This window comes from Dermochelys coriacea, chromosome 8, assembly GCF_009764565.3.
Source record: "Dermochelys coriacea isolate rDerCor1 chromosome 8, rDerCor1.pri.v4, whole genome shotgun sequence".
In the NCBI taxonomy this organism is placed as follows: Eukaryota; Metazoa; Chordata; order Testudines; family Dermochelyidae; genus Dermochelys; species Dermochelys coriacea.
In genome coordinates this window covers 75,569,803-75,595,054 of record NC_050075.1, presented here as the reverse complement: position 1 = coordinate 75,595,054, position 25,252 = coordinate 75,569,803, and the positions used below count along the sequence as shown (strand labels likewise).

The window sequence follows — 25,252 nt, the reverse complement described above, 5'->3', positions numbered from 1 at the left end:
GGCGCTTCGGGAGCCGGGAGCTGCGGCTGGTCCTGTCGGCGTACACCAACAACATGCTCCTCGTGGTCCAGGACCTGGATGACCTAGTGTGGGTGGAGGCCTGCCAGGCCGTTTACTCGGCAGCCTCCTCCGCCCGGGTCAACTGGGTCAAGAGCTCTGGTCTGGTGGTCGGGGATGGGTGGCAGGCGAGCTCCCTCCCACCCGCGCTTCAAGCCATCCGGTGGTGCACGGGTCTGCTGCTCTATCTTGGCATTTATCTATCCACCACACATCCTTCTCCACCGGAAAACTGGCAGGATTTGGAGGCCAGAGTGGGCGAGCGGGTGCAGAGATGGACAGGACTGCTCCGGTGTCTCTCCCTGTGAGGGAGGGCACTGGTGCTGAACCTGCTAGTCCTGTCCATGCTCTGGGACCGACTCAACACCTGAGCCCGGCCCCGGGGATCCTGGCCAGGCTCCAGAGGATGGCCCTGGATTTTTTCTGGCTGTGGCTGCACTGGGTCTCTGTAGGGGTCCTGAGTCTTCCCCTGGAAGAGGGAGGATAGGGCCTGGTCTGCCTGCGCAGCCAGGTCCATGTCTTCCGCCTTCAGGCCCTGCAGAGACTTCTTAATGGTGCAGGTAGTCCGGCGTGGAGCACGTTGGCGCATGCCTTCCTCCACCGCCTCCAAGAGCTCCGATACGACCAGCAGCTCTTTTTTCTCCACCCGAGGGGCCTTCCGCAAGACCTCTCAGAGCTGCCAGTCTTCTACCAGGACCTCCTCCAGACCTGGAAGCTTTTTTCGGTAACCAGGTCCTTTGTGGCCACTGAGGGGGTGGACCTCATCGCAGAGCCCCTGCTAGAAACCTCGATCTACTGTGGACTACAACAGGGGGGACTGGGTGGCTCCCTGTGTGCTCAGTCGACACATGGGGCTCTCCACCCTTCCGACCTCCATGCGGGTACTCCAGGAAGTGGAGGCTGCCTTCTCACCCGTTTCTCTCGTCTTCCTGCGGCGGGCCCTTCAAGAGGGCGCTCCCCGCCCACCCCTCACCCTCTGCCCTCCGGACATTTTTCTTTGGCCCCTGTTCCACAAGCCCCCCCCATCCCCCGGCCTCCCTGCTCCCACACTCCGAGCCGGCTGCACCCCTGCAGCCGGTCCGATTTCGAACCGCGCCCAGAAACCACCTGTACATGCTCATGCTCCACACACTGCATTTCCTCACCTTCACGTCCCGCCCTGACACCAAATGGCAGGACTATCTTCCACCTCAAGAGGGTGAGGAGCCCCAGTGGGCCAGCCTTTATTTCACTTTGGTCCCACGGCCCACCGGGGATATCGGTTGATGGCTCCTTCATGGAGCTGTGAGCATGAGTGTGCATCTTGCAGTTCACCCTATACCTAAGGCCTGCCCCATTTGCGGCATGAGGGAGAACCTGGTGCATGCCTATCTTGAATGCGCCAGGTTGCAGCCCCTATTCCGGCTTCTCCAGAACCTCTTGTTGAGGTTCTGGCTGCACTTTTCCTTGCACTTGTTCCTTTTTGCACGCCCCATCCATGGCCCCACGAAGTCACGAGACCTCCTCGTCAACCTCCTCCTGGCCGTGGCTAAAGTCTCCTTCTATAAAACCAGGAGGAGGATGCTGGACGAGGGGGTGCTCTGTGAATGTGGGGCCTATTTCCATTCCTCCCTCGTCTCACGCATCCAGGCAGAGTTCCACTGGGCAGCGTCTGCTGGCTCCCTTAATAGCTTTGAGGAGCAGTGGGTGCTGCCCGGGGTTCTCTGCTCGGTATCCTCTTCTGGTACCCTTGTTTTGAATCTATGACCTTCACTCCGATCCCTGTTTTTCATTAGTTGTCCCCCGCATTCATTTGGTCCCTGGGTCCAGTGATCCCTCTCGCTAGGCTGGGGGAGGGGCCTTTAGAAGTGGGTGGGTTTCCAATATGACCACAGTTGGGCACCAATGGAAGTTCTCCTAATTATTCCACCTGCTTCCCACAATCCACCTGCATCCTCTGTCTTATCTAGATTAAGTGGCATCCACATTACCGTTATTGAGACTCATTTAGACATGGATTATTTGTCGCACTGCTCCAACCAACTCAGATGTGATAGAGAGCTGGTGGATGTCAGCAACCTGACTACATCACAGCCCATGACTTCTCACTAACCCTCCCAAGGACCTCATGTTCACATTGGTCAGGAGCAATTACAATAATTCCCAGTAATACCTCACAAATGAGAACCTTTGGGACAGAGAAACTTGCTTATTTACCCTCTGGGTTCTCAGAGTTAAGAATAGAGCCACTCAAAAGCAACTTCGTTCACCCATCCTATGTTTCACAAGAAAGTCAACAAAACCTCATGGTCAACACTACTAAGAGCTGCTTACAGATCTAAAAGAATCAGCATGGTTGGGTTTTTTATCTTTGTCCCTTTCTAGGAGGAGACCATCAACTAACAGTACCAGTACAGTTCCTACGTTTGACCTCTTAATTATGTTGTTGCCTTAGGGATTGAGTTTATAGAAATGTTTTGCTATCCTGATTTTGGGAAGGTCCCTCTGCACAGAAGTATTCTAGTTATTTTTATAGATTAGAGAGAGATAAGATTTATATTGGCATAGGGAGAGCGTGCCATGGAACTCTGCATGTTCTTCTTATGCAAAGTTTGTTTAGCTTTGTGATAGTGGAAATGAACATGATGTACAGTTCCTGGGTATGATTATAATAAGGGACTAAAATACACAAGAGAGCAATGTTTGAAAATAAAGGCAAAGTACAAGGATTTATAATCACTCAAGTAAGTGGAACAAAATACAATAGTAGTTGATACGCAAGGGACCATTCTTAAACAGCAGACACTAGTATTTAACACACATCATAGGAGATCTATACTTGTGATTTTTCTTAACTAGTGGTATGCTAATGCTCCAAGCAGAACTTTATTGTGATTGGCAGGAAACCTCTCTTTAAAACATAAAATTTGGTGTTGCCTTTGGGGTAATGGAGAACAATTTTGTATGACATTTCGATACCCAAGGGTTTAGGTGACTTAGAAATAGAATAGTTAACTAGACAGAAAGCAGTTCATAATGAGTGAGCCATTAAACCACTGGTGTGAGGGTAAGAAAGGCCCCACACTGGAGAATATCGTCTGGCCTCCATCTACTTCATCCTGTTTATCACATGCAATAGGAAACCAAACCTAATTTTGTTAAAGAGAAATAAAAGTTCTAGAAGGAACTGGGAAATAGAAGAAAATAATCCTTAATATATATAAAGCACAAGATACTCACTCTGCTTATTGATGTAAATCAAGGTTACCCCTTCTCAGGCTAGTTATTATTTGTGCCACCCCCCACATTTACAGTGATTTTTTTAAAATTTATTATTCATTAAGGACCAAAACCTGATCCCACAAGTAAAACCTAAGTAAAAGAGCTTTGCCTGAAAACAGTAAGTGGGATTTGAAGAGATAAGTAGGGATCAGAGAAGCTCTGCAGAGGAGCTATAGCTGAATATGTGGGAGGACTAGCAGATGCAACCCACTGCGGTCCCCTATTCCTCTGAGTAGTTCAATGGATGCATGTTGTACATGGAGACATTGAATACTGTTTCAACATGTCTACATCCTGCTCTGAATTCAAGTACAGAGAACTTCCATGAAGCTCTCCTTCTCTGGGGTGAAGTTCACTTCTTACAGAGAGTCAGCACAGGGCTTATACACTGCTGTGTCTCATTTTTGCCCTATTTGAGGATTTAAAGGGTGCATAGGCTTTCACCAGTAGTGCACAAAGAGATTGGGGAACCCCCTTGTTAGATATCTCCAGTCTCTGAACATCTCACACTGCAAACATGATACTTCCACTGGATTTGGGGCCTTGTAGCTACATAGGGGACGCCACGATTTAACCCCTCAAACAGTTTTGAAAAATACACTTTCTTAAAAAGGCACATTTAACTGTATGTGATGGAATAGTCATACAGTGCTCTTTAGATTGATTAAGAAAAAGCAGCTGACTTTCTCTTTGGATCTAAAGGTTCACTGTAATGCACATAAAAGGTTACAAATTCTCTTTGATGCACAGGGGATTATGTACGTAATTTTAATTGGTGTATATAAATGTATATAAATCCCACACATATTGATAGGAGAAAATCAGATTCTTTTTTGTACTATATTATGTACATATTATGGAGATGTTTCTCAGGGCAGAGGTGACTATTTCTCATATACATTTTTCTTTCATTATAAAAAAAATTGTGAAAGTAATAAGAGGGATGAAAGATATAGGTGGTGAAGAAAGATTAGGGTAGGGTCATGGGTATAAAGGGCAACTAAGATGTTAGTGATTGATTCTTTTTTGTGACTACAACAAATGCGTTTAACATTTAAGAGTCGATTTTGTACTACCAGTAAAAATTTAAGCCCAAATAGGCTTTGTGTATTTTACTTCTGTGGTTTAAAAAACACATATTCTGCACTTTTAATAGAATTTCTGTGTTCCACTTCCACTTTTTAAACTGTGGGTGTTGTACTGCCCAAAACTAAGCCCATGGTATCTATTAGTATTTTATTAACTAGTCCTAAGTATACATTTTTACTGTAACCATATACATTGCTGATGAGGGCATAAGCTGGGGTGCATGCTTAGCTCATATTTGTTTTCTATATGCAGCTACACATATGGTGAACATCTGTGTAAATTGTAAGATTATCTTAATATATTGCACATACTGTAGAGTATAATATGCACACAAATGTGTGTGAAACAAGATCTGAAGCATTTATTTTAAAAAACATACAGGTACATATCAAATTTTTGGTAAATAAAACCGGATACTTCCCCATAAAACCTAATATTTTGTTTATAAAGAAGCAAATTATTCAGAATTACAGGTTTATCAGATCACAGTATGAGCAAGCAACTTAACCAGCATTTATCAAACTTCAGAATCATCCTCTATCAAAAGAAAATCTCTAATGGAACTTTAACTAGGTGTCATGACCAACTCCACCATAGTAAAACACAGAAATGGAAAAGTAGACTTAGAAATACATTTTCTCCAATCTTGTGTTCCATAAATAAAAATTAATACCAGTTGAAATTGTGTCATCATTCAAGTGAAATATAAGTACTTTCTGTCTTTAAATCATGATGTGAGGACTTCAGTAACTCAACCAGAGGTTGTGGGTATCATAGGAGTGGGTGGATAGAATAGTGGGTGGAATAGATAGTGGGTGGAATGTTGATCGTGTTGGGACGGTCAGGACCCACACATCTCCATTCTCCTGCGGTTTTTTGCGGCAGATGCATGAACGTGATCGAAACTATGCACAATCTTCCGGTATCCTGATCTGAATGATCTCCCGTTTTTCCTTTTGTCGAGTCACGCTGTTAAGCACATTGAAATAGTAGCCATATAATAAAAGTATTAATTTTAAATAAACCAATCTGGTAAAAAATCAATCCCAAAATGTCACTGTCTAGAGGTCTAAAGTGTAAAAGAACAGCGACTTCATTTAAATCTGGATGGCTGGAGGAGACTATAGAGACGGTTACACTGAAGTCACATAGTGTAATGCTTGTTAAACTTTGTGACATATTCACATATGATGAGGACAATGGAGTGGTTTGTATATATTGTCAAGATGCCAGAGCTTTGGGAGAATTTTCAACGGGAAGAATGTGGAAAAATGTATGGAAGTTAGATTTCTTAAAGCATCATCTGTCAAATCCCTATGTTCAAAATACAAAGACTTTCTTACTGAAGAGATTGTTATAGTCAGTCAGTACAATGACTTCAAGTTTGCAGTAGCCGAAAGAATCAAAGGCCAATTGGTTTTAAGTTTCCCAGATATGGTGTCATTTGCTCACCAGAATGAACAGTTTCAGGATCTTGCAAAGTTGATGGATATTGAAGGAACATTCCTAGCATCAAGTGCAGACTGTGAGCATGGCTTTAGCTTAATGAACACTCTAAAAAACAAACTATGGAATCTTTTACAAGTAGATCATTTGGACATGCTGATGTGTATTAAGAGTTACCAGCTGGATGGAGGACTGATAGATCTGGACAGAGTTTATATTGAACGGGCAAATGAAAAAGATTGCAGGGAAAAACAGTAAGATTAGTTTAGCAGTCTTTGACATTTCGACCAATAAGGAAATTAAAATGCATTTGTAATTACATGTCTTATTCTTGGCTGATAATCATTTATTGATTTTTTTTAGGAAAATTTTAAATTTGAAACACAAACTCTTGTTTTTATTTTTTTACTTATGATGTCTATCTGAAAACCCATATAAATTGACATAATAGCATACTTATTAAATTGTCTTTATTATATGTTTATGAAAATCTTTTTGGACGTGTGTATAGAATGAAAGGTGAAAGTGGACACCAATGGGTAGAAGTGTACGGACTGATAATGATCATGATTAATATGTGCTTGATATATGCTCGTGATTGTCTATAAAAAAAGATCATAAAGCGTAATGCTTAAAACTAACTTCTGCTTCATGAAGAATGGTTAAATTTCCTTTTTCTAAGTATTTAAAAATGACATTTATAAAATAACATGGTGTAAAACGATCACAAATTGCAAATTAAAACTTTTTAAATGTATAAGTATTTTACTCGCTTGGGTGCATTTACCTCATGGCACACAAATTTGAACTCAGCTTCAAAAATTTGCACAGAAGAAATTTTTTTGCTCACACGGCCTGTCAAAAATTAGAGGGAACATTAATCAGAATCAATTTCTGTAAATACATAGGGGTTAGAATTTTTTCCTACAGTCCTGTCAGACAGATTGGGCTGGGGGCTGGAGAGATGAATATACTAAGAATGTAACATACATACAATAATGACTTACAGATGTCAGAGCAATATTCTTGGACCTTTCTATCATTCTAACTCCAAAACTACCATTTGCCACACTAGCAGCCTGGAAGCTCTATGCACAAGATTGTAAACAAGCTTCTAATCTTCCCTAATCATTTGGTTTAACAATGTTAAACCAATCTTTACTATTGGGGAATTTTTTTTTATTTAAATATTGCACATTAAAGTGTTTTCTTGTGATTCTACCAATGTTAAAGCAGTTTGGAAGTTAGTTGACAGTCTCTTCCACTAGGCTGCCACACTGCCAGCAAGATGGGTTGCCTCTATCACAAGAGTTAGAGATGCCACTTGTTTAAAAATAACCAAAACCCACAACCACCATATCTGACATAGTGAGAAATGCTTGTGAACTTTGTACTGTTGAGGCTGATCAGAAGGGGTAGTTTTCCTTTAAGCTGTACTAGACTATCCATGTGAAAGGGAATGAAAAAACACCCTATGTTACACAGCTGATGTATGTCTAGAAGAGCTTACATTGCCCAGATCTAACTTAAACTCTAAACAATGTAATATACAGTTAATTAAATTTCAGTAATAAATATTAAGATGTTGAGTGACTCATTTATTGTGAAACAGAGTCAAGGCTTATATTTCAGATGACCTCATTTAAGAGAAGTTGTTTAATAGAAATTATTTGTGTACTTATATAACTATATTAGTGTTAGATCTTCATCCCAGCACCTAAATGTCTATTAAAATTGTTAAAGATTTAACTGTTGTGTAAAACCTGGTCACACTGCATGGAGGTGAAAGATTCCCTTTTACAAATGAAATCAGAAGAGATTTACTACCACGTTTATTCTGGGAACTACAAGAAATATGTTTTTGTTGAACATTCACAATGGACCTAGGGTTGCCAACTTTCTAATTGCTAAAAACTGGACACCCCTGACCCCTGCTCTGCATTTATCTGGCACAGAAGCACCAAAATGCATGGTTCATTCAGCAGGGGGCACACTAATTCAGCACCTGGAGCATATTCTTCATGGCAACATGAACAGCAAGGACATTATTATGTACTATACAATGGCAAGTGGAGCAAGGGGCCAGAGCAGGGAAATCGGGGCACAGCAGGGTGGAGAGGGGATTGGTCCCTGGAACAAGGGGATGGGGCCGGGGCAATTGGGACACAGCAGAGCGGTCAGTCCCTGGAGCAAGGGGCTGGGGGGAGGGGGAAAATTGGGGCAAGTGGGGGGCAGGAGCAACAGTATTCCCCCCTGGGTGGGGGTGCTGGTATCTACCTCCCTTCCACTTTGGGAGCCAGCTTGTTCTGTCAGTTGTGCTGACTGGACACTGCCAGGTCCCCTTTTTGACTGGACTTTCTGGTTGAAAACCGGACACCTGGCAATCCTATCTGATTACTGGGCATTCTGCCTGTTGGAGAACATCAGAAATGGGCCTGGAGGAATAAACTGCCTGTCCCTGGGAAGGTTTGCTGAGTGGGGAATAGCTGAGCAAGGAAATCTCTTCCCTACACAAGCACACTCATATCAGAGGCAACCAGAATATAGACCCAGCGCACCCTTGAGTACTAGGCTGTTTGACCAATCAGTAAACCTGTGAACCTCACCTCAAAAAGGGCATGGTCAGCAGAGATGGGGGACCTTCGAGCAAAGAGGAATAAACACTGCATCTTCTCAAAGTTTTTAAGCATGTAAGAGGTGCATTACTAAAGCATTGCATGGGAGTTACATAGTCAACTACCTTAATGGGAGATACCTCAGTAAAGTCTCACTCACCACTTTGAAAAATTTTGGCCAGCTGATTACAAGTAAAATGTAATGTTTTTCCTTTTTGTTGAAATTAAGCCACAGTAACCTCATTTTCTGTAGTTAAGATTAATGGATATAATTATATTACCTCATGACAGAAGCCCAATTATCAAATTTGAATATCTAAGTTAAGGTGCCCAATTCTACATTTTGATACTCAAGTTAGAATATAGCTAGTTAGAATAGGTATATGGCTACCTAATTTCTGATTTTAGGATCTAAATGTGGATGTGTGTGTCCTTAGGGGCCCAAATTTCAAAACTGGGGCCCAGACATACCACATGATGCATTCTGGGGCCTAAACATACCACATGATGCATTCTGGTGAGGTTCAGAAAGTATTCTTCTAAAACAAGGGTTTATAAAAGAAGTTCAGTTAGGACAGCAATAATTCAACTATTGTTTTGACATTCAGCAATTGTTTACCAGTCTGTTCCTGATATTCTCACCTTGACTTAATTTTTCACTCTGTAACAGGACCACTAGTGACAGCTGAGTGGAAGTTATGATCACAGCCCCAAAAGTCAGGCCCTGCAAAAGAGGGGACAAAGAGCTCTACTCTCAGCCAAAAAGAAAAAGCAGTGACAGGATAGCTCCTGTGGTCATAGTCCAAACAAAACAGAAAAACACATGGAAGTTTCCTTTCACCTGGAACAGTTGTTCACAGTCACAGGGCTGCTTCCTTCATCCAAGGGTCCACTTGGAAAACAAAACAAAATAGAAGTAGTTCTGACCGTAGTTACAGCTTCTGGCAGTAGAACAGTCCTTCTCAGTCAAGGTAACCAATTAATTTCCCTAGTCCCTCCTCTGTCCTAAACAGGACAGAATCAAAAACAGACTTGTAGATCTACTCTATTCTCTTCCTAAGGAACTCCTCTCAGCTCTTCCCCATCAGAAACCTCCAATTTTTACTTCCACCTTCACCCAGTGTCATCACCCAACATTCTAACAAGGCATTGCCGCTAGCTCCTTATTTCAGGTCTGGCAGCTGAGTTAGTCTTTAAAAGTCTTATCTTATCATAGAATATCAGGGTTGGAAGGGATCTCAGGAGGTCATCTAGTCCAATCCCCTGCTCAAAGCAGGACCAATCCCCAATTTTTGCCCCAGATTCCTAAATGGCCCCCTCAAGGATTGAGCTCACAACCCTGGGTTTAGCAGGCCAATGCTCAAACCACTGAGCTACCCCTCCTCCCTTCTTCCTCCTTTTTGTTCAGTGGAGGGGATGGGCCACATATACCCATTCACGTATTCCCTCTAATGTTGATGGGAATTATACACACACACCTTCCATCTAGGGGAAAATATATCCATGATATTCAATAACCCAGGAAGAACAGGCTTCTAACAGAGTATCAGACATGAGAGTTCCTGACCCAGGGCTGGTTTTAGGGGCAGACTACCTGCCTGGAGTGCCAAGCTTGGAGAGTGCCGGGCTCAAGGTGCTGTTTTTGTTATTAACAAATTAAAATTTAAAAGTTTAGAGGAAACAATTTTTTATTTGCTTATATATTGAATGAATAAATACAGATTTACAGATCCTAACATGCACATTTATTGTCTTATATGACAGGGATAAATCATGCATGCAAATCATGCATCAAAGTTGTGAAATGTGCGACAAATGCAATAAAAAATAAGGTATTCAAAAATTTAACAAATGGAGGGGGCGCCAAAAATGCTCCTCGTCTGGGGTGCCATTTGGTTCTAGGGCCAGCCCTGACCTGACCAAATGCCTGAGAACTACACCTATGAGTTTCTAGAGGGTTTTCACTATGTTGCCCAAATATAAAAAGTTTCACTGTTATAAAAAAAGATGTAAACAGAGTCTGAATGAACTGAATGAATTTTCTGTTGACAGCTAGCTGTGAGGGGGAGAGACTTCAGGAGCAAACTTTATTTACATGAACACACCTACGCTGCTTAGATATCCAGCAGATAGAGTGATGTGTTTAAACTAATCAATTCTGGTTGGTGTTGGGTTACAAATCACTTTAGTACTGAATGCAGGGGTAGTGAAATGCTGCATCAATGTGTCATCATTATTGTATGAATGAAGGGGAGCAGAACTGTGCTTGACCTGTGCCAAATGAGGGGGTCACACTTAAGCCAGGGGCTTGAATACCAGAGCCCTGTGAAAATATGGGGAGGACACCAGGAGATGTGGACTCTCCCTCGGGGGTCCCCCACTGCTCAGAGAAAGAACTTAAATATTCTTCATTAGGAGCCTCTTTATTATTTTAAATGCTCAGTCAGAGCATGCTGAATTGGAATTAATTTGCAAACTGGATACAATTAATTTAGGCTTGAATAGAGACTGGGAGTGGATGAGTCATTACACAAAGTAAAACTATTTCCCCATGTTATTTCTCCCCCCCACCCCACTGGTGCCACAAGTACTCCTTTTCTTTTTGCGAATACAGACTAACACGGCTGCTACTCTGAAACCTGTCATTATGCAAGGCACTGAATTTAGCCGTATAGAGTGGAAATCTATCAACTTCATGAAAAAGCTCGTACAGATACAGACAGACATCATCTTCCTGTCCAAATGCAAACAGATGGACATCATACCAAAAGGACTGAAGGTAAAAAATCCATTACAATCTACATACCACACAGACAAATTTGTTAGTCTTTAAGGTGCCACAAGTACTCCTTTTCTCCTTACACAGTGTGTATGATAAAACCCATTGTTTCATGTTCTGTGTGTGTGTGTGTATATAAATCTCCCCACTGTATTTTCCACCGAATGCATCCGATGAAGTGAGCTGTAGCTCACGAAAGCTTATGCTCAAATAAATTTGTTAGTCTCTAAGGTGCCTCAAATACTCCTTTTCTTTTTGTGAATACAGACTAACACGGCTGCTACTCTGAAACCAGTCAGAGCTGAAATCAGTTGTGGAGGGACTGTGTGTCTGCCGAGTCTGCTAAGAGCTAAAAATCACTAAGAGACTGACTAACAGAGAGGCAGGTAGTAGCAGAAGGTGACTGATGGGTGGCCAGCAGGAGTGGGCAGCGAGCAGGTGGGTGGCAGGGTGGCCAGCCAGAGCAAGTGCTCAGAAGGCAGAGCAAGCAAGGTGCCTTCTGCCCTGGGTGGGAGGTGAACTCACACAGATGCACTTCTGAACCCTCAGTCCTCACTGACCAAGGACAACCACTGTGAGTGGGATGGGGTAGCAGAGGGGAGCACAGTAAAGGAACTTTGGTTTTAGAACTCAAGAATGTGAGGCAGAAGGCACTGCCTCATGCACTCTGAGGTAGGTGTCCTGTTCACAGTTTTATGTTTATGAATCTTGCTTGTGGCATTTTCCCTAATTAATGTTGCGTGACCTCTCCTTTCACTAAAAGCTTCTTTTCTACGCTCAGACTCTGTGCTTATGAGTAGGGAAGCATTGCCTCTCAGAGGTGCCCAGAGTGGTGTGTAATTTTCCCAGGTTACTGGGTGGGGGCTCGAGCCGGTTTTGTGTTGTATCGATGGAAAGGAACCCCTAGACATTAAACCCAGCCTTAGTTGCTACTGGCTCCACCTGGCAGAAGGGTTACAATATATTAGGTTTATCCTTGAGGAACACTAGAGGCTCCCAAAATCTTTGAAATTCATGATATTCACAACACTACTCATGTAATATTTTCCCCTTTCTAAAATGCAGTGAATGAGGGCAGCAAGTGAAACTAACTTCAATGAAAAGAATCAGTGCATTGTTTGATTACGCTGTAAAGACAATTTTGATGAGATCTTATGGCAGTGATAGGACTGGGAGTGAGTACATAGGATTGCCATACTACATAAGATCAGTCATCCATCTGGTGCAGAATTCTGACACAGAGTGGCCAATACTAGATTTTTCATAGGAAGGGGCAAGAAACTCTGCAGTAAGCAGTTATGGGGTAACCTGTCCTAGGGAAAATGTCTTCTTAGTTAGAGGTTGGTTTATGCCCACAAGTACTGGGGCTTATATCTCTTCCAAAACTCTTGTTTATTTTCTTAATATTTACTATTACAACTCTGGATATTCTTGTTATACATATTAACATCTACTCTTTTTTTGAATCTTGCTAAGCTATTGGACTCAGTGATACCTGTGGTAATGAGTTTTACAAGCAAATTGTGCATTGTTGGGAAACAGTATTTCTTTTTATCAGTTTTCAGTCTGACATCTTTCCACTTCATCGTGTTATTTTTTTATGAGACAAGGTGAATAGAAGGCCCATCTAATTCTATTATAATCCTCTTTAATTCAAGGTGAAGTAAATATTTTGATAGAAGGAACATCTAACTACATGCCAGGTCCTGCTAGGTACTATGCATTCTCCATTGCAACTGAGTTCAGTGCACCTAGTTCTGAGAGGTACTCCCAGGAATGAGTAATTTGAACTTCAAGAGCCTAAACCACAACTTTCAACTTAGGCTTCCCAAGAGCCTAGGAACAGAAAATACAGAGTGGAACTTTTTCTATATCTATGTTTCATGCAGTTCTGGAATTACCTACAGAAAATAAACAATTTCCTAAATTAACTTGCTGGCAAACAGTGGTTAATTAAGCACTAAAGATGAAATTTACATTCCTTGTAGTAACAATCACAAACAGATTTTGCATAAGAAACAAACTAGGGTTTAGAGAGAAAGGATATTCTCTCCAACCAGAAGATAATGCATGTGACACTTGCCGCTATATTACTGCTGTTTTAGTCTCTACGCAGGACTCTGGACCAGTAGGTTCTTGCTGTATGACGATCCACTCATTACAGCTGTGCTGCTCTCCTAGGTAAACCATAACCCCCTGTCTCCAATCTCATGAAGCTGAGTGCCATGGAGTACAGCTCTGTGGCTCAAAGACAGAGACCCATGTGTGCGTTCTCAACAGCGCAGCCCAATTCAGTTCACCATGTCCAGTTTAAACACTTGGAGTGTCTCAAAATGTAACATAAAAATATCAGATACAAAGTGATGGTCAAACATATTAGTTAGGCATCCCTATAAAACCCCCATTCAATCCACCAACCCACTGCCTAGTCAAATGGTCACAAGGAAATTTGCCTCAAAGGTTAACAAATCCAAGAACACTAATATTCAGGCTAACAATATGCTATAATACTATGACTCAGAAGGGAGAATTAAGGTTACATCTCAAGAGAAAAGGAGTACTTGTGGCACCTTAGAGACTAACAAATTTATTAGAGCATAAGCTTTTGTGAGCTACAGCTCACTTCATCGGATGCATTTCCACCAAATGCATCCGATGAAGTGAGCTGTAGCTCACGAAAGCTTATGCTCTAATAAATTTGTTAGTTTCTAAGGTGCCACAAGTACTCCTTTTCTTTTTGCGAATACAGACTAACACGGCTGCTACTCTGAAACATCTCAAGAGAACGTTTTATGTTATTCAGCGTGAAAAGCAAATGTAAGTTAAAATCCAAAATCCTTAACGGAGTATTTCCAGACTTTTAAACATTTACATTCTTCTATAGAATATTTTCAAAATAGGGGATTATTTAGCAACCTTGAATTAAAGTTTACAAAGATTTCTGTCTGAGAATATAAACAAATAAATATTACATAAATGCTATATGTATGGATTTATACATTTACAATATATTTCCTCATTCTAAACAATGCAACCTTGATTATGTCAGGGATGTGCAAAACAGCAAGGATGAATATTTGCTGTCAATATTTTAGGGCACCTCTGCCTTGCCCTGCAGTTCAGACTAAGCGAGCATGAATGGCAGTATGCATCAAAGTGCTGAGCTGTAACTCCCCCGTGTGAACACTGTGGGTGTGAACTTAAAGGTATCAAGTTCGCACGAGTGTATCACTCTTCAAAGAGACAGCATTCAGAGAGGACTATATTAGTGAGAACTCAGGATCGTTGAAGTTTGCACCTGCAGTGTCCATGCAAGGGAGTTACAGCACAGCACTTTGATGCACACTGCTATTCATACCCCCTTGGTCAGAATTGCAGAGCAGTGTAGACATGCCCATAGATAGAACTACAGTTCCTGTTCTGAAAGAAGAATTGCAGCAAAAAGAGTGCAAAAATGTTTTTTTTCTGAAAATACACACATTAATTCTAGCTCCTCCCCAATAACATCTAAAACGTCCGCTACACTGGAACATTCAGTTATAGTTAGAAAATAGAAAGATAGGCTAGCAGTGGTATACTAAATCATGTCTGTTTATATTGCTAATCTGAGATCTCAGCTGGATAATAATCAATTAATTTGATACCTTATATTTCAATTAGTTGGTTTTCATTTTAGCTGAAATTTTAGAATAAGAAATGTTAATGAAGTGACCTCTAATTTTCTGTTTCAGCAGTTTTCTTACTGAGAGAAACAGCAAAGCAAGATCAACAAATAATGTTTGGTATTTGGCTAATTAAAAAGGGATTACTAAAACAAGTTTTATCATGTTGCATCTACCCAGAAGTTATTTTCTCTCCTAATAATGAGTAGAATTTTATAGTCTACATTTGTCCATTTTACTTCTCACTCAATAGTACTTTTGCCTGAGTAAGGACTATAAAAAAAATCATAGGTCTGATCCTACATCTATTAACTTTAGTGAGAGATGCATTTCTTCCTTTCTCCCAGACATTGGTTCTGCTGTTAGAATCACAGAATATCAGGGTTGGAAGGGACCTCAGGAGGTCATCTAGTCCAACCCCCAGCTCAAAGCAGGACCAATCCCCAACTAAGGGCTTTGTCAAGCCTGACATTAAAAACCTCTAAGGAAGAAGATTCCACCTCCTTAGGTAACCCATTCCAGTGCTTCACCACCCTCCTAGTGAAAAAGTTTTTCCTAATACCCTACCTAAACCTCCCCCACTGCAACTTGAGACCATTACTCCTCGTTCTGTCATCTGGTACCACTGAGAACAGTCTAGATCCATCCTCTTTGGAACCCCCTTTCAGGTAGTTGAAAGCAGCTATCAAATCCCCCCTCATTCTTCTCTTCTGCAGACTAAATAATCCCAGATCCCTCAGCCTCTCCTCATAAATCAAAGGTTCTCTGTTCTAGAGACAGAGAACCTTTTTCAAGTTCTATTTTATTTTAGCACCTTTCACAAACACTACATTTATTTTAAATTAAGAAAAGTAAAAAAGAACCTATCTGTGCCTAATATGGGAATGAACTGTGAAGCAAATGTATTGTAAGGTTATTGCCTGTGGGGTTTTTTTAAATAAGAGACTGATCCTGAGAAACACTAAACAGCTACAATTGTCATAGTGTTCAAGAAGTTGCAGATATTCAGTACTTCTTAGGATCAAACCCTAATCCATGTAAGATTCATTTATAACATATCTATTATTTTGTCTCTGTCACTGGCATTTGATGAGAAATTAAGTAGCAATAGTTACCAAAATAATTGAAAATATATGAAATACTGAGCCAAATTCTGTTTTTTCTCTGCTACATTGGTACCAGAGGCCAATGGGACTGCACTAATGTAATGGAGCCAAATTTGTCCTCTTACATCCAGTGATTCTTTACTTATTCATTGTGCTAAAGGTCACAGAATGCGAATAAGTCACATCATTTCTCCCTATTCCCATCCACGTTTAGATCACTCTAATGTTGGACGGATATCACAATGGATTTATGTTTGGATGAATCACCTGCAAAAGGTAGAAGAAGAAAATGAAAATGAGTTGCAGTTTTTGTTACTCATAGAGGGAGAAAAGTTGTCTAGAGCAATTTGCTCTTAATGGCTATTTTAGCTCAAAAGAAGCCCTGAAGTGAAGAACAAAAACTGTCACAGGAATGGAGAGAAAGTCTCTTAAGATCAAGGTTAAGGTTCATTGGTACAACATCTTTGAGGCAAAACATTACCAAATCTTGGATTAATCCTGGCATGTAGATAAATGTAAACATACAGCAGTAGTGCACACATAGTGCCTTTCGTGTAACTGCTGCACATACATTTATATCCACATGCTTAAAAGAAGAAACTAAACATGAAAGATGAGTTCTCAATGTATTGAAATGGAGGTTTATAAAAATCTGACAAATATGGAATAAACAGCAAATAGATGAATACTCTCTACAGGCTCAACCTTTCATAGATAGTGTAACTCTTATTTGTGCTAATGCAAGTTTGGCTTATGCAAAGACTCCAAGCTAACTAATACCCCAGTTCACAAAAAATAGCCATTAATTAAATTAAGGTTTTTTCCCCTCCAATATTTTATTTTTGTTTTAAATCAGGACTATTTGCCATGTTTGGATCCTTTCCACAAATAAACTGTTCCACAGTGCATATCAAATGCTTTGGAGAAGCAGCTTAAGAATTCAGAGAACATGCATATGTTGCCTTTCTTATATTTGTGCACAGACTTAATGCATGAGTGTATCCTTTAATATGTAATTAGATCTTATTTTAGCACAGGTTTCACAGTAAACATTCAATTCAGCATCAGATAAAAGAAAAGTCGTTGCAATGCCTGGCTGCTCTTTCTGCTGCTTTTAAACATCATTTAATGCACAAGAGACTGTGCTGTCCTCTTCTGTTGTAGGTCCAAAATCCAAATGAAAGCACCAGCTGTACAGCTTGATCTTTGAATCCACTGAGCTGCAGCAAGGGACAGATACTCTTGGATGGCATCAAAGTCATTGTAGGAGACTGAGAGCAAAGGAGCAAAGAAATTCAGAGGTACAGGCAAAGGAGAAAATAAATATCCATCTACAATTTGAAAACATGGTGAGGTGATGAATTGGAAAGATGCATGAAGACTATTCTAGATCAATGGTTTTCAAACTTTTTTTGGGGGGACCCAGGGTGCAGAGGCAGGCTTCCCGCCTGTCTTGACACAGTGGACTGCACTGCACCCCAGAAGCGGACAACAGCAGATCCTGCTCCTAGGCGAAGGTGCGCAAGTGGCTTCATGTGACTCTCGCCCGCAGCCACAGCCCCCTCCAGTTCCCATTGGCTGGTTGGGGCGGGTAAAGCAAGGGAGAAAGATTCTCTCTCTCTCCTGATCCACTTCTTTTGTACTGTTCAGGTGATGCAAAGGAAGCTGATATCTCCTGAGTCCCCTGTTCAGGATACCCATGGGAGTCCCCAGAAAGCATAGAGCCAGCAAAGTTGGCTCCTACACCTCCCTCTTCCTTCAACCTCCAGCATAAAAGAGGGAACAAGAAAGAGGAGTAATCACAATGCAATGTGCTCTACCTATTTCCACTTGGCATATAGTCCCGAGGGGGACCAAAGCTACTTCTAGTTGTTTTAACTTGGGTTAGGGCTGGGGCAGACTCAGGGAGCTGTAACCAGCTCCCTGACAGCCTCACCCCAACTACTCAGCTGTGCCCAGACACAGCAGAGAATCGGCCTCATGGTCTAGAAAGTAGACATGGCAAGTCTACGAGAGTCAGTGGAGTTGTCTGATGATGGAGGGTAGTGTTCATGTTTCTTTGTATATCATAAGGTGGTGGATCTTGAGGGGGGAAAGTTGTATGCATTCTCAGCCATCTGCTCACCAAAGCAATCTGCTCATCATTCTTCTGTTAACACTCCCTGGAATATTTCTATAAAAACAATCCAGCTTTAGGCTTCATTCTGAAACTGTTCCATGTGTCAAGGACAACAGGAGTCCTGCATACAGAGCTGCTACAGAATAAGCCCCTCTATGGCGATAGAAGCCTTTAACCAATCTGCTTCTTCTGTTTGTCAAACTAGTAACCATTATAATTCTTATTCTTGTAATTTACTTTTTTTTTAAACTCATCCACAGTGTCCATTCAAATTCATACCTTTATTTTAAAATGTCACTTTTGCATATCCAGAAATATTTAAAATTGCAAAATATTTAAGACCGTATGCTTTGGAGACACAAAGAAGAGACAACGCAGATAGAGAGGACAAAGAACCATGGCCCCATTCCCCTTTTACCCACAGTGACCAACAGAAAAAAACTGGTGCACATGGAAATATGCTGCTTTGCACAAAGGTTTGTAATATTGAAAGCAGCTCCACACCATCCCCAGTAGAGGACTATGCCCTAAAGATACCTATATGGTGCTCTGGCAGTAAAGAGAGTCTGTAAAGGGGTTAGAAACCCCATAGGGACAATTCCTCCAGTGCAGGAGTGGCATACAGCCATCATATGCAGCCCTACATTGCCCCATCACAGTCTTTGATGTAGATAGCTGGGACTATTGTGGGTGGGAAGAGGAGAAGCTGTAGTACTCAGTGCTACAGCCATTCTGGGATGCAGAGCAACATACGTGTGGCTCTAGGGAGGCTACCCTAAATTAGCATCTCACCTTGGGCACAGTGCTTACTGTCATGAATATTTCCATTGCCTTGAAACACTAGTCTAAGCACCCAAGCCCTACAGTCTGAGTATGCAGGAATAGGCCTAGAGTCCAATTTTTCAGAAGTTGCCCTTAAAGTTACACTTATATAATTAAAAATAAAACAGAAGAAATTAGTTTATTTTTCAATAAAACCTCACTTCAATTTGAAGTATCCCTCTTTTTGGAAGAAATTGTTAAAGTGATTATAATGTTATGTTTATATCAACACCATGTTCACTGATGCTCTGATCAAAAAGATACAATGTGAATCCTGATTCATTTATTTTAATTACTTTCCAAATGAGTGAAATAGAGTTAAAACAGTTATGAGCTACCATCTACTGGTAGAACATTGTAAGTTTATGGACATAATTAGGAAACTTTTGTCAACCTATTTTACTGACAGGTTTCAGAGTAGCATTCATATTAGTCTGTATCCGTAAAAAGAAAAGGAGAACTTGTGGCACCTTAGAGACTAACAAATTTATTTGAGTATAAGCTTTCGTGAGCTACAGCTCACTTCACTGGATGCATTCAGTGGAAAATACAGTGGGGAGATTTATATACACAGAGAACATGAAACAAACATGGAACCGTGGGGGGGGGGGGAGAAGGGAGGAATAAACATGGGGAAATAGTTTTACTTTGTGTAATGACCCATCCACTCCCAGTCTTTATTCAAGCCTAAGTTAATTGTATCCAGTTTGCAAATTAATTCCAATTCAGCAGTCTCTTGTTGGAGTCTGTTTTTGAAGTTTTTTTGTTGAAGAATTGCCACTTTTAGGTCTGTAATCGAGTGACCAGAGAGATTGAAGTGTTCTCCGACTGTTCCTCAGATGTTCTTGTCAACTGCTGGAAATGGCCCACCTTAATTATCACTACAAAAGGCTTCCCCTCCCCCCAGGCTCTCCTGTTGGTAATAGCTCACCTTACCTGATCACTCTCGTTACTGCATGTATGGTAACACCCATTGTTTCATGTTCTCTGTGTATATAAATCTCCCCACTGTATTTTCCACTGAACGCATCCGATGAAGTGAGCTGTAGCTCACAAAAGCTTATGCTCAAATAAATTTGTTAGTCTCTAAGGTGCCACAAGTACTCTATTTCTATTTTACTGAGGCTCTCTAGGTGGAAATTTGGCTAATTGAATTAGATGGACATGGAACAATGTATATTTCATGGACTGATGTCTAAAGCAACCAAAATGTCAAAGAAAGTAAGACCTACATTTTCAAAAAGGTCATTAGTTTTAATGCCTCAAATCCAACTTGAGACACTTAAAACACGATTTGCAGAGATGCTGAACACCCAGGTTCTATCATTAGATAAGCACAGTGGCATCTGATGCTGAGGAATAAACAGGGCTAAGCCTCAACTGTTAAATCTTCAGTCCTTTATTCATTAAACAAACCAAAAGCTTTGGCCTCGTCCACACACAGAGTTGCACTGGTTTAACTAAAGGTGTTATTTTAAACTGATGTAGTTAAACTGGTGCAAAAGGCTATGTGTGGATGCTCTTATTTGCACATAAGCCAGGTTTATTTTGGTTTAGTTTAAATAATTTAGGAATAAAAATATAATAATGACTATAATGGGTTAGATCAATGGTCCCTCTAGCCCAGTATCCTGTCTACCAACAGGGGCCAGTGCCAGATACTTCAGAGGAAATGAACAGAATGGGGCAATTATCAACTGATCCGTCCATCTGTCATCCAGTGCCAGCTTCTAGTAATAAGAGGTTTAGGGATATCCAGAGCATAGGGTTTTGTCCCTGACCATTTTGGCTAATAGCCACTGATGGACCTATCCACCATGAACTTACCCAATTCTTTTTTTAGTAAGTTTGAGCTAAACCACAATAAATCATTCTTAGATCAAAAGAAGATAGACCACTGCAAACTTCTCAGTGAACAAAGTGCACCCTTTTAACCAAGCCTGTCAAGTTAATGTGCAGACAGAATCTTTGTGGCAGATACCCTTTTCCTCCAGCAGCGTAACAGAGAGCAGTGGTTGGAAGTTGGGGTCTGGCAGCATCTAGTGCCTTTTATAGATTACCATAGCTCCTGTTCCCAGTAGGATAAAAGTTGTATTTTTAAAATGTTAGCTAACACATTTGAATTAACACTAGTTAGAACCCTATGTAGACAGGGCAAGTTGGATTTTAACATGTGTTGGCAGCTCAAGGCAGACCCTAGGGGAGCATGTAGCAAAGGATCTCCGATAGAGCCAGCTAGGGCAGCCTAGGAGAGGGGATAAAGAGATGCTGAGAACCAACAGCCAATTAGGGCTCTTCAATTCTCTGCCCCTGCCCTGTTACAAGTTAACACAGCCTTAGGACTGCTGCAATTTGCACAAGATGGTGACAATCCCAAACTGAATATACACTAGCTAGGGAAAGCAAGAGTACAGTGCACATCAGCCACTCCCCTCTCCGCCCTTGGCGCTCACTCTGCACTAGAGGCTCCAGGGAGGAAAGCTAAGAAGCCAACTGTGTCAACACTGTGCCTGCTGGAGATTCTCCTATGCCAGGGGACTCCCTACCAGGACACTTGTAGCTGGTTTCTGTTCACTTTGCATTGCCTACCCAGCATAAAGGGAGTGGTACAGATCAGGGAATCATCCCCTATGTTTTAATTGTGACCCCTTGTTCTTTTTAGAATGTTTGGCCTTCAGCGTATTTTCATAGACTGTCTTTTCAGTCCTCTTTAGGGCACAATCAGAGTTCCCCCAGAATCTGAGCATAGGTTTAATGTCAGGGTAAAGATCTAGCACTACCTCAGGAGTACCATGAGGTGCTCAAAGAGCAGAGGCGGAGAGAGTGAGAGGCTGGAGAGATTTTGGGAAGGCAAAAGGTCTGATCTGGTGCAGAGGGCAAAGGAAAGAGCTTGGTAGGGCTAAAGAGGGAACCTTAGTCTGGCAGTAGTGAGAGTTAGGAAGCAGATATACTGGAGCCACAGGTTTTATTTCAGGTGCGAGACAGGGGAGCCAGGGAGCAGAGCATAGGGAGCGAGGGTATCTGATAATTTTCCAGATAATAACAGACTGGTGTGTGGGTTACAGCAGAGGACTCAGAGCTATTGGGGAAGGGACAAATTGCTTAGTTGGTTGATTCTCAGCAGTGATTGCACATGTGGCATTTTCAGGGCAGGAGCTAATTGCCAGTCCTAGCCCCACCACTTATTATGGGCCTCAGCTGCCACTAGGCACTCAAAACTTGGCACACTCCAAACCAATAAACAATTTTGAAAGAGTTGTTTGAGCAGGCATTGATGGAGGGCTGAGGAAACGGACGGTGAGCTAATATATGTGGGTGGGGCTTAACCTGTGTGCGTCACATGGCTGGTAATTAAATGGTATGTGGTAAGATATGCTGCTGCTTTGTATGGTTTTATGTTTTTTCACACCCACTTGGCTGTGTTTTTAAATCACTCCTAGCTCTTATGTGCACTCTGATGTGGAGTCTCAGGTTAGACTAAAATCAACATACTTAAATATTTTTACAAATAACTGGAAAAATGATTTAATACGTTTTTCTATCATGCATGCTCATGTAAATCCAGATCAACAAGTACTGAAATCATTGGAGTACCTGAGAGTCAAATTTGGCCTATAATTTACACCACCAGTTGCCAGATCCAATTTCTATATTCAGCTGTGAGGGTTGAATTGTATAATAAAGCTGTGTCTTATTGGGGAAGTTGCAATCCCTATTAACTTCATTGTTCCATAATTCCCTTAGTATTTGTGCCATATCCCTAAAAGTCATTCTACCACATTGCTTTTACAGTGTGAAAACATTTCTTTAAATATTCATTGGGATACTGAGTTAATTATAAGTGAATGTTTTCAGGTAGTATCCTTCAATGGTAATATGTTAAAACAAATAAAAATCCACAGTCACATGAAGATTTCAGTTTTGTTTGCACTTCATGAGTTGTGTGGCTGACTCAGCACAGGTAGAGAGAAATAGTCAAAAACCACAAAGTCAGCAGACACAAATAAAAATTGAAAGTTTGTGTATATCAATCGACTAACAAGAATAAATTCCATTGCTCGCTGTAAATTACTGGATACCAAAAATGGCTAAGATTTGAAAATAAGCATTAGAAATAAAACTCATAATTATGGTTTTGATTTTAAATGCTATTTTTCTTTCACCATCTCACTCTAAAAAGTCTTGTTTGTAAAACACAGCATGTATTATTCTTTAAAGTGTTTGTCTTTATTTAATGCAAATTTCCAAAACAGCAAAGGTGGTGACGTTACTGAAATTCACTTGAGGCAAGATGTAGGAATAGTACAGCTGTGTCTAGATTAGCAATGGTGGGAGTGCTAGTATAGACTGGCAACCAACACTTAAATCTGTCTAATATATCCATGTTCAGAACAGATCTAGATGGTTCTGCAATTGGTTGCTGATATTTTAACCATCAATGCTACAACAGTGATAATACAGCAAAGGAAAATTTTTAGAAAAATTTTAGGACAAAGTCTGTGAGAGAGACAGTACATTTCAGCCCTGATTTAACTCCATTTTCATCAAGTGTTTATCTTAGTTTGATGCTTTTGGAAAGGACAGGATGAATTTTAAGATGGCATAAATTTTAGAGGGCTCATTCTGCCCTCAGTTACACCACTGTAATACCATAGATTGTCTCCATGGAACTGAAAGGAGTTACTCTAGACTTATACTATTGGGGTCAGAGATGTATAATTTCCAGTCCCCATGAAAAAATACCCAAATTTGGCCTCTGTAAAATCTTAGTTCATACATGCACAGTAGAGGCTTCTTAGACCTTGTCTACCCTACGGGGGGAGATTGATCTAACTTACGCAACTTCAGCTACAAGTCCACGTACTTGGATCTGCTTACCGTGGGGTCCACGCTACACAATGTCAACTGGAGACGCTCTCCCATCAACTCCCCTCGTGCTTCTCATTCAGGTAGAGTACAGCAGTCAACTGGAGAGTGACTGGCAGTCAATTTAGCAGGTCTTCACTAGACCTTCTCAATTGACCGCCGATGCATCAATCACCACACATCAAACCCCTGATAAGCATAGGCAAGCCTTTAGTTTACTAGCTAAAGTCTCCAAAGATTCCATCTATGCTGAGCATGCTTCCACCTGTCACTAGACTGCTCATGTGCTATCCCCACATATTTCAGAGTAGCAGCCGTGTTAGTCTGTATTCGCAAAAAGAAAAGGAGTACTTGTGGCACCTTAGAGACTAACAAATTTATTAGAGCATAAGCTTTCGTGAGCTACAGCTCACTTCATCGGATGCATTTGATGGAAAAAACAGAGGAGAGACTGATATGCACACACACAGAGAACATGTTTCATGTTCTCTGTGTGTGTATATCAATCTCCCCTCTGTTTTTTCCACCAAATACATCCGATGAAGTGAGCTGTAGCTCATGAAAGCTTATGCTCTAATAAATTTGTTAGTCTCTAAGGTGCCACAAGTACTCCTTTTCTTTATCCCCACATAGTACCTGAGCATGCTCCATTCCCTCACAGCTCCTATATGTGAATGGACTGCTCATGAACCATCCCCCCCATTGATTGAGTATGCTCTAAATGGGTTCCCTAAAATATTCCATATTGTAAGACAGATCCACAATCTAGCAGTGCAAAACAGCCCTAATTGGCCCTTTAATGATTCCTTCTGCATTGGGGAATCCTTAGAGTGTGACACAATCAGCACAGCTTCTACGCCACCCCCTCCCGATTTCCAGAACAGGGGAAATATCTAGGGAAAGGGGGCTTGTCTGCATATCCTTATGACACACTGATCCCCAACCTGGTGAACATTTACATTAAAGAAAGTCATTAGCTCTAGGACCAATGGGAGCACTTTCTGGGTGTGGTATATATGCCTACTACATTACATTTACTAGTATTCTTACTATAATTTCCTCCAAGTCACCAGATGCTGATCACCCATGAGTTCCCCTATGAAAACCCATGTATTCTGCAAAGTTTACTAGCAAGGAGGACCACATCCAGCCCTATTAATTCTAAAATACTCATTACATATCAATTTCCTTGCTAATTAATTTTGTAGATTAGGTGGGTTTTCATGAGCAGAAAGTGTTCCCACTGATCATAGAGTAAAAGGCTTCTGGAAGGTTCAGAAAGAACCTTCTTATCAAATATCTTCTCCCTGGGTAGGTACTTACAGATCATAGTCAAGTTACCTCTTAGCCATCTCTTCAATAAACTAAATAAATTGGGCACTTTAGGAATAATGTCCAATACTGAATCCCCAATGGACTCTCTCCTGGGC

The 25,252-nt window shown here is 41.2% G+C and overlaps 1 long non-coding RNA gene across 1 annotated transcript; it reads right to left on the bottom strand.

Moving 5' to 3' along the window:
- Window positions 1-4,830: 4,830 nt before the first annotated feature.
- On the bottom strand, window positions 4,831-24,030 carry LOC119859967. Its single transcript, XR_005294398.2, has 3 exons — window positions 23,835-24,030; window positions 9,111-9,192; window positions 4,831-5,376 (listed from the first exon to the last, which is right to left on the bottom strand). It is a non-coding gene; the product is annotated as an uncharacterized LOC119859967 (long non-coding RNA).
- Between the last annotated feature and the right edge of the window lie 1,222 nt (window positions 24,031-25,252).